This window comes from Camelus dromedarius, unplaced genomic scaffold, assembly GCF_036321535.1.
Source record: "Camelus dromedarius isolate mCamDro1 unplaced genomic scaffold, mCamDro1.pat HAP1_SCAFFOLD_114, whole genome shotgun sequence".
Lineage (NCBI taxonomy): Eukaryota > Metazoa > Chordata > Mammalia > Artiodactyla > Camelidae > Camelus > Camelus dromedarius.
Window position 1 is genome coordinate 4272543 of NW_026989787.1, and position 7350 is coordinate 4279892.

General features: G+C 44.8%; 1 long non-coding RNA gene across 2 annotated transcripts in view; it reads left to right on the forward strand.

Moving 5' to 3' along the window:
• LOC135320687 (uncharacterized) overlaps positions 1-5946 on the forward strand; it is a 40027-nt gene extending 34081 nt beyond the window's left edge. For both annotated transcript variants that reach the window (XR_010379947.1, XR_010379946.1), the window contains 2 exons: positions 3674-3745; positions 5117-5946. This is a non-coding gene — a long non-coding RNA (uncharacterized LOC135320687). The remainder of the gene's footprint in view (positions 1-3673; positions 3746-5116) is intronic.
• Positions 5947-7350: the final 1404 nt, after the last annotated feature.

Sequence of the window (7350 nt, forward strand, 5' to 3'; positions counted from 1 at the left end):
ACTCATCAATGTGTTCACATCTCTCCTCAATCCGTGCACTCATCCTTCTGACAGCTTCTCTTGGTGTCTCCCATGAAGTCGACTTCTACAGGACTGGGCAAGTCTGAAAGTCCCTCGGAGCCTCACCAGTAAGCTGATGACAGGCAGAACTTCCACTGTCTGCTGTTTCAATTTCTATAAACTGACTCATGATCTCAAGTCTTTGGGCAGCATCAGTATCTCGAAATTACACAGCTTCCTGAAAAATAGACCTAAGCCATGTTCCACATAGGGCGGCAGCCCCTCCATGACCCTGATCCACTCACAGAGCTCTGCCCAGTTACCTTGGATCCACCAGCTACACCAAGACTCGCAGAACACACTGACATTCCACCTGGAATCAAACCGGTACCTGCAATCCACAATATTTGCTACATCTTGTCAGTGTTGGGGGAGTGGCTGCATCAGACGAGAGTTTCCTAAGGTAAAAGTGATTCTCTCCATTAGCATCCCATGGTCCTTTTTTCCCTACCCTCTTTGCTTTAGTTCAGATCTCTATACACAGTACAAACCGAGGGAAGTGTGTCCATGTTAAGTTTATGGTTCCACACGTCTTTAACCTTTCTAAAAGTTAACAGTTCACAAAGACCCCACTATAGGAATCTTAAGTTTGTGTAATAGCCATTCACCCAGAATACATATCTGTCTCTTGCTTTTTGGCTGAAACTCTCACACTCTCAGATCATGGATTCATTTGATTCATGGGGGCTGAAATTCCTAGAAATGAAGCCCATCCTAATGTACACTTTAATGTTTGTCTCTTTTGCTCTTAGTACAGTTTTGTATAGCTACTTTTCTTTGTTATAGGCATATGCCATTTATTCTTACGTAGGGTTGAATAGGCGATTCATTCATCCTGTAGGATGTCTAGTAAATCTATATAATGAAATACGAATCAATGTTATTCAAAATAGGCATTTGGTTTAGGTCACGATATGCTCTAATGAATCAACATTTTTGAATATTAATGCACGCATCTGTTTTCTGAATGCAAGTGTTTTGAGTACATGCCAGCAGTGATAATGTATCGATGCTTGCTGAATGATTCTTGACACCCGTTTGAGTATTTTCTTTTGAATTATCATGGTTTCTTTGGGTATATGTCAGCCAACCATAGTATTTGGTGTTTGTTTGTTTGTTTGATTTTTTGTTTGTTTGCTTTTTCTTTGATTTGCAAACACATTAGGCCATGCATCTCTCCGTTTGCAGCAGAGAGTCATATAAGCTGATTAATTTTGTATAGTGCTGAAAATCACCTATGTTTACCTGCATCCCTCTCCCATCTTTAGGGTTTTAATGTCCTCCTTCCCTTCTTCTTGTTTATTCTCTGCAACTCTTTGCTCTTCTTGCATTTCCAATGATGGTTTTCTTATTTCAATTTCATTTTGCTTCTTTTCTATTAAGGGTAGAATTCTCAATCTTTGTTTAATGATAAGGTTCGAGCTGCTGAATTCTTTTACGTTTTGCCGGTCTATGAAATTTTCTAGATCTGCCGTTATCAGAAATGGCAGTCTTGTGGCATAGGCTACCCTGGAATGCAGATTTTTCTCATTCAGGTTTTGGTCTATGTCCTGGCACTCCTTCCTGTCCTGCAATATTTCTGTCGAGGTAAAAGCTGAAACCCCTATGGTCTTTCTGTTGTAACTAAGTTGCTTTCCTCTAGGTGCACTTAAAATCACTGGGTTGATCATGAAGTTTGATGATTTGAATAATACAGCTGCTTGTAGGTTTATAGGGATTCCAAATAATTTGGATGCTGTTTGCTCCTGGTTTCGTATAGATGATTGTTTCTTGGCTTTCAGCAAATTTCAGTCAGATTTTTCTCCAAATATCTTTTCAGAGGTTTTTTTTTTTTTTTTTTGGTATACCCAGCTTTTCCTTCTGAGACTCTTATGAATCCTAGTCTTTCATGCTTTGTCTTACCCCAGGATTCAACAGCAATATTTGCATTGGTTTACACTAGCTTTTCTGTGTCATCTTCTGATAGAGGGATTTCTGTTCCCCTTTGTTCACAGACATTCACGAGTCGCTCTGCATTATCTAGACTGCTCAGGACTGACTTTTAACCTGCTATTATCTTATACATTGAGTTTACTTATTTTATTTGGCTCATCTTAGAGGTTTCCTTCCCCTTTTCTGATATTCTGCCTTTTGTGATTCTGAGACACTGTTGTTCTTTATTGTTTCTCTCACCTCCGTTTTCAATAATTTCTCTAGTAATGTTTCAAAATCTAGTTGTTTCAAAGCTTTTTTTTGGCCTTCAATCTCTTTGGAACTGAAATTGTTACTTCCTGTTTCTTTTACTATATCTTTAGCTCTATTGGTCAAGTACTATCAGGTATCTAATGCAGACTTGTAAGGCTTGGTTAAGTGAAACTTTTAGTCTATTTGGTGTACCCAATCCCATGATATTTCCCTGAAGACAAATTTTCCTTGACATTGAAGCCATTTCGTCTTCCTGTGTGTGTTGTCTGGTATACCTCTATTTACTGGTGATACCTTTGTTGTGATGAACACACCATACGTGCATCATTTAGAATAATCTCCTTTTATTTTTCTTATGTCACTTTTCTGAAAGTGCACAGGACCCTTCCTCTTGTGGAAATGGAGCATCTAAATGTTTTCAGCTCTGTAGGCTGTTGTATGTCATTTTGGAGTGTTTTCAAAACAGAATATTGTTAGTGCACTTGTCCTTTCTAGTTCTATGGGAATGTCCCAATTTTACCAGTTCTTCCCAGAGCTTCTCTGTCTACAGAAAAACCTGTGGAAACATATCTAAGGATGTCACGCATCAGGGCCTGCTGCCATTATCCCACAGCCCCACCAAGTTGTCCTCGGTGCCGTACAATTTCAGTACTATCCAAAATGTAGCATCTGCATTTGGGAGGTAATGGTGAATGAAATGCTTCATCTTCTCATGCTGCGGACCTAGACAACTAACCTTTGTTCTCTCATCCTTGTGGCTTGGGACCACAAAGGCAAACACAGCGATGTCCCACATCCTCTGCCTCATACCAAAACTTAATCCCAGTCCAGGCTAGGAAACTAGCTGATCCTAACACTTTGCAATCTGATTTCAACCCCAAGGACCCCTGGATCCCTCAGACCAGATGCATGATTTCTCTAATTGAGCCCCACTCGTGCTCTATTGGCAAAATGTCAAATTGTTCCCTTGGCCTGCAGATGCAGTGAATGTGGCCATAGGACATTTTGATAAACTCAACTTTGCGCACAGGGTGGTTGCTTTCACATTGGGGTCTAAGGTCAGTTTCCTCTCTTGGTAGGGCAAACCACAATCCACAACACACTCCGGATCCTTGAGACACAGCGTGTGACACCATCCATAGCCTTATACCTCATTTTCCACAGCCAATGCTAGCTCAAATTTGGCAGCTCGGATCTTGGTCTCAGAATCAATTGTGGGGATATTTTGTGTTGATTTCCTTGAGTTCTGTCAGCCAAGTATTTTCTGTGCATGCTTCTAACACTCAGCGCATCGCTTTCAATCCCATGTGTCCTTTCCGCTTGAGATTGTGTGTCCAAGTAAAACAGAGTTTCACCTTTGCTTTTCCATCACCAGACGTCAGGTACTGCACTGATTTCCAATTTCTACTTTGCCTTCTCCTCCTCCCAGGTTTTCTGAGGCCTCATTCTCTTTTGGAACTAAGGGACCACTCTTCAGCATGTGTCCTGAACCAAGGGCTTCGTGAGTGGGTGTTTATCTTGCTGTGTACATGGGAACGAGTGAGCATAGTTGGCACTAATACCCTGCCAACTGGGCATCAAGAAATCAACACATTCTATATATAACTCACAGAAATGTGATTCTTGCTTATCTCTGTTTTCTATACAGCCATGGTGGGAGGGTTTGTCCGAAGACTACAGTTTTGACATTGTGTTAATACCTCAGTTGCAGTCTTTCAAAAGGTTAATAGAATTGATTTACATATTTTGGGATTTATATGAAAATGAAGTTAGATTTTGAAACATACTAAATCTAATTACAAGCCAGACTTGTGAAGTTCTTTTACAATTTTGTCAGGTCTAAGGGAAAAATAGACAGATAGAATGTACAGTAGCAGTCCAAAATGATGAAGGGGACAGGTCAAATCTTTACTGTTGATACCTACAACACCAACAGGAACCATGAAATAACTATTGGAACCATGAAATAACCCCCATCCTCGGTTTCCCTTCTGCATGTGCTGCACTTTCCTCCCAATGACACATACTGGCCAATGTTGTCATTTCAAGGGGGAACATTTCTCTCTAGGGAAACCCAATTAAACTAAAACACCATATTTATGTGTATTCTTGGTTCAAAAACTCCTAGAGGCGTTATAGCTATGAGAAAACTGCTGCAGTTTTGCTCTGCTATTGAGAACCAGGTGCTCTTCTATCAACCATGAGAACAAACGGTTGATCATGTTGGGTAAAGCAGTTTAACCCAACAAATTATGCACCAACATGATATACTGCACCTGGTGCTTCAATGAAGTGAAAAGATGGTCCACATATCATGTGTCCTTACATGTCTATGGTGACTTTTACAGTTCACTTCACTAACTGACTTATAACTGTTACCTATACTGTCTAGAAAAACTGAGGCCTAATATATATCAAGTTCAGTCAAAGATTCCCCTCACTTACCACACTCCCTTCACCCCAAGGTAGATGTAACCCCAGCATTTGCTGAAACTAGGCTAAGTTCATCATTTCTTTGTGTGAGCTATGTATTCTATTCCTATCTATTATAGCCGACAGTATTTGATCTTTGAGGATTTAAGTGTTGTGCACAAAGTGTGAAGTTGGAGGAACACTGTACGTAGGAGTGGCTTGCATTTCTCCTACTGGCTTCATTGCAGCTCAAGTGCTGATCCTTTGAAATGGATGCCTGAGTGGAGGGGAGGAAAGAGCAATTTCTTGATATCTAGGCCCAACCCCGGGGAAAGCTTACCAGGGCCTCATGCTCTGTGGTCTGTGTGATTTTTAAATGCCCCTTGGGATATGTGGATTCTCACAAACCCTTCCAAGAACATGAGCGGTTTTATCATCCCTGCCATTTCTTCTCTTTTAGACGTCAGGAATCTTGGACCACTTCTTGGAGCAGAGAATTGAGTACCTTCCTCAAGTAAACGTTGGCCCTCCACAGGATTCTGCTAGTATCAGTGAGGCTCAACATGACTCATGAAAGCCTTTCAAGCCTGGTATTCTCTAAAGAAGTCTTCATGCCAGTATTCTCCATTGTAGCAGAACAACTCTCATCAATGTGTTCGCACGTCTCCTCAATCTGTGCAGCCAGGTTTTCTGCCAGCTTCTCTTCGTGTCTCCATTAAAGTCGACTTCTACAGCACTGGGCAAGTCTGAAAGTACCTCACAGCCTCACCGGTATGCTGATGATGGGCAGATCTTCCACAGTCTGTCTTTTCAGTTTCTTGAAACTGACCCGTGATCTCAGGTAGTGAAGGTCGCACAACATTGTGAATGCCCCTAATGCTCCTGAATTGCACAATTTAAAAGAGGAAATGTCTATATTTTATTACATGAAACTCTAAAAAAAAAATAAAGGATGCCATAAATGATGAGAAACAAACAAAGGAAACTAAAGAAAACCAAACAAAAACATCTCCAGCGGAAGGGAAGTCAAGTTTGGGAGGGGGAGGGGATTGACGGTGGGATTTTGGAGAACATTTTGGAGAAGAAGTTGTGGGTGGGTGCAGAGGGGGCTCTGCCCCAGGGGGTGGTGATGCCTGAACTGGTTCTCCATTGCCCAGCAGTCCAGCTGCAGATGCAGGTTCAGGAGGAGCTGCAGGAGATGCAGGAGGGAGCTCGGGGTCTCCTGCTGGATCCAGATCATCCTTTTTTGGTCTCTGACATCTTCCTCTGCCCCTGCCTCCTGTGTAACTATTGGATGTGGAGAGAGTTTTAAGTCTTGTAGAAGTGCTCATGCTGTGAGAGAGGAAAAATTGGCACACCTGCCTCCCTTTCCATGTGCCTCTTCAAGGACAGAAACCTTCCCAGAGCTTTCCAGACAGCTCCCACCCAGAAAGTGCCTACAGGATGTGTTCTGTGACTGAATTTTTCCAGACAGGTGGTCTGAGGCCATTCTTTGCTCTGGTCCCAACAGTAGCCTTTGGGGACACCTCCCTGTGTGGCCCAGCCATTGCCCCTCCCTCACCTACACACATGTAACACCCCTGCCTTTCTGACCTTCGGGCTCTGCTTTGGCGGCCCCTGGTCCTCCACCTGACCTGCAGTGAGGTGGGCACGGTGCTCCAGGTCAGAACCGGGTGTGCTGAGCTACCCGTCAGCCCCGGACAGGGCCCTGGGGAGAGCCCTGGGTGTTGTCTGGGTCGGAGGCCTGCCCCACTGATTTCTGGGCCATGGTGGTGGGTACCCCTCCATATCCAGACCCACCTGGAGCCTGCACTGGCCCTCAGAATAGTGGCACACCAGCCCTTCACTTGGGGAGGGGGCGTTGGTGTTCTTATTCATCAGCTTCTGTTCAGTATGTGGTATCTGGCTCTGCAATGACAGTGACCAGCAGCTGACTCGGCCTGGAAGTCTCAGAGCCCTGCCCGGCCAGGAACACTCCTGATTCTGTCCACTCGACCCTCTGCTGCCAGGTCAGACTGGGACCTTGTTCAGCTCAGACACCCAGGAGGGAAAAGACATACCCAGAGAGCATGGGCTCCACCTCGGGCAGCAGGACCGTTCCCCGGCTCTCCACATCCCAGCCAGCCAGCTTTGACCTGGGCTGGGGATGTGACCGGCCCCCTAGGCCTCTGACCTCCTCTTGCTTAAGGCAGAAACCCATCCCCAACATGACTGCTCCATATCCACCAGCCAGGAAAGGGCCATGGTTCTACCTGGGTGGGATCTGAGTGGTGGCCCGGCCTGGGTGGGCCTGCCCTGGGCCTCCCTGTTTTACCTTTGGGTGTCTCTCGCCAAAAGGCCAGAGGAGCCTTGAGTGAGACCTGACCCAGCGCCGGTAGCGTTGGTACAGCCCCTCGCTGCGGGCTTTCCGGGAGCTGTTGCCTCGGGATAATGGGATGCAGCAGAACATGCCTCTGTCTCCAACCAGGTGAGCTGAGTAGGGACTTCTGTACAGAGTGGGTGCCTGGTGACTTCAGTTCCAAGTTCTGTTGGGCTCTATTGCCAGGGAAGTGAGGTCACTTACTGGGGTCCACTTATCCAAGCTTCCTCCTGACACAAAGCTCCCCAAGGGCCTTTCTGGGCTGCCGATCTCTCATTTCTCACTTCTTGCCATGTTCACACACAGTGATACCAACTCAGCCTCCCCCATAGCCC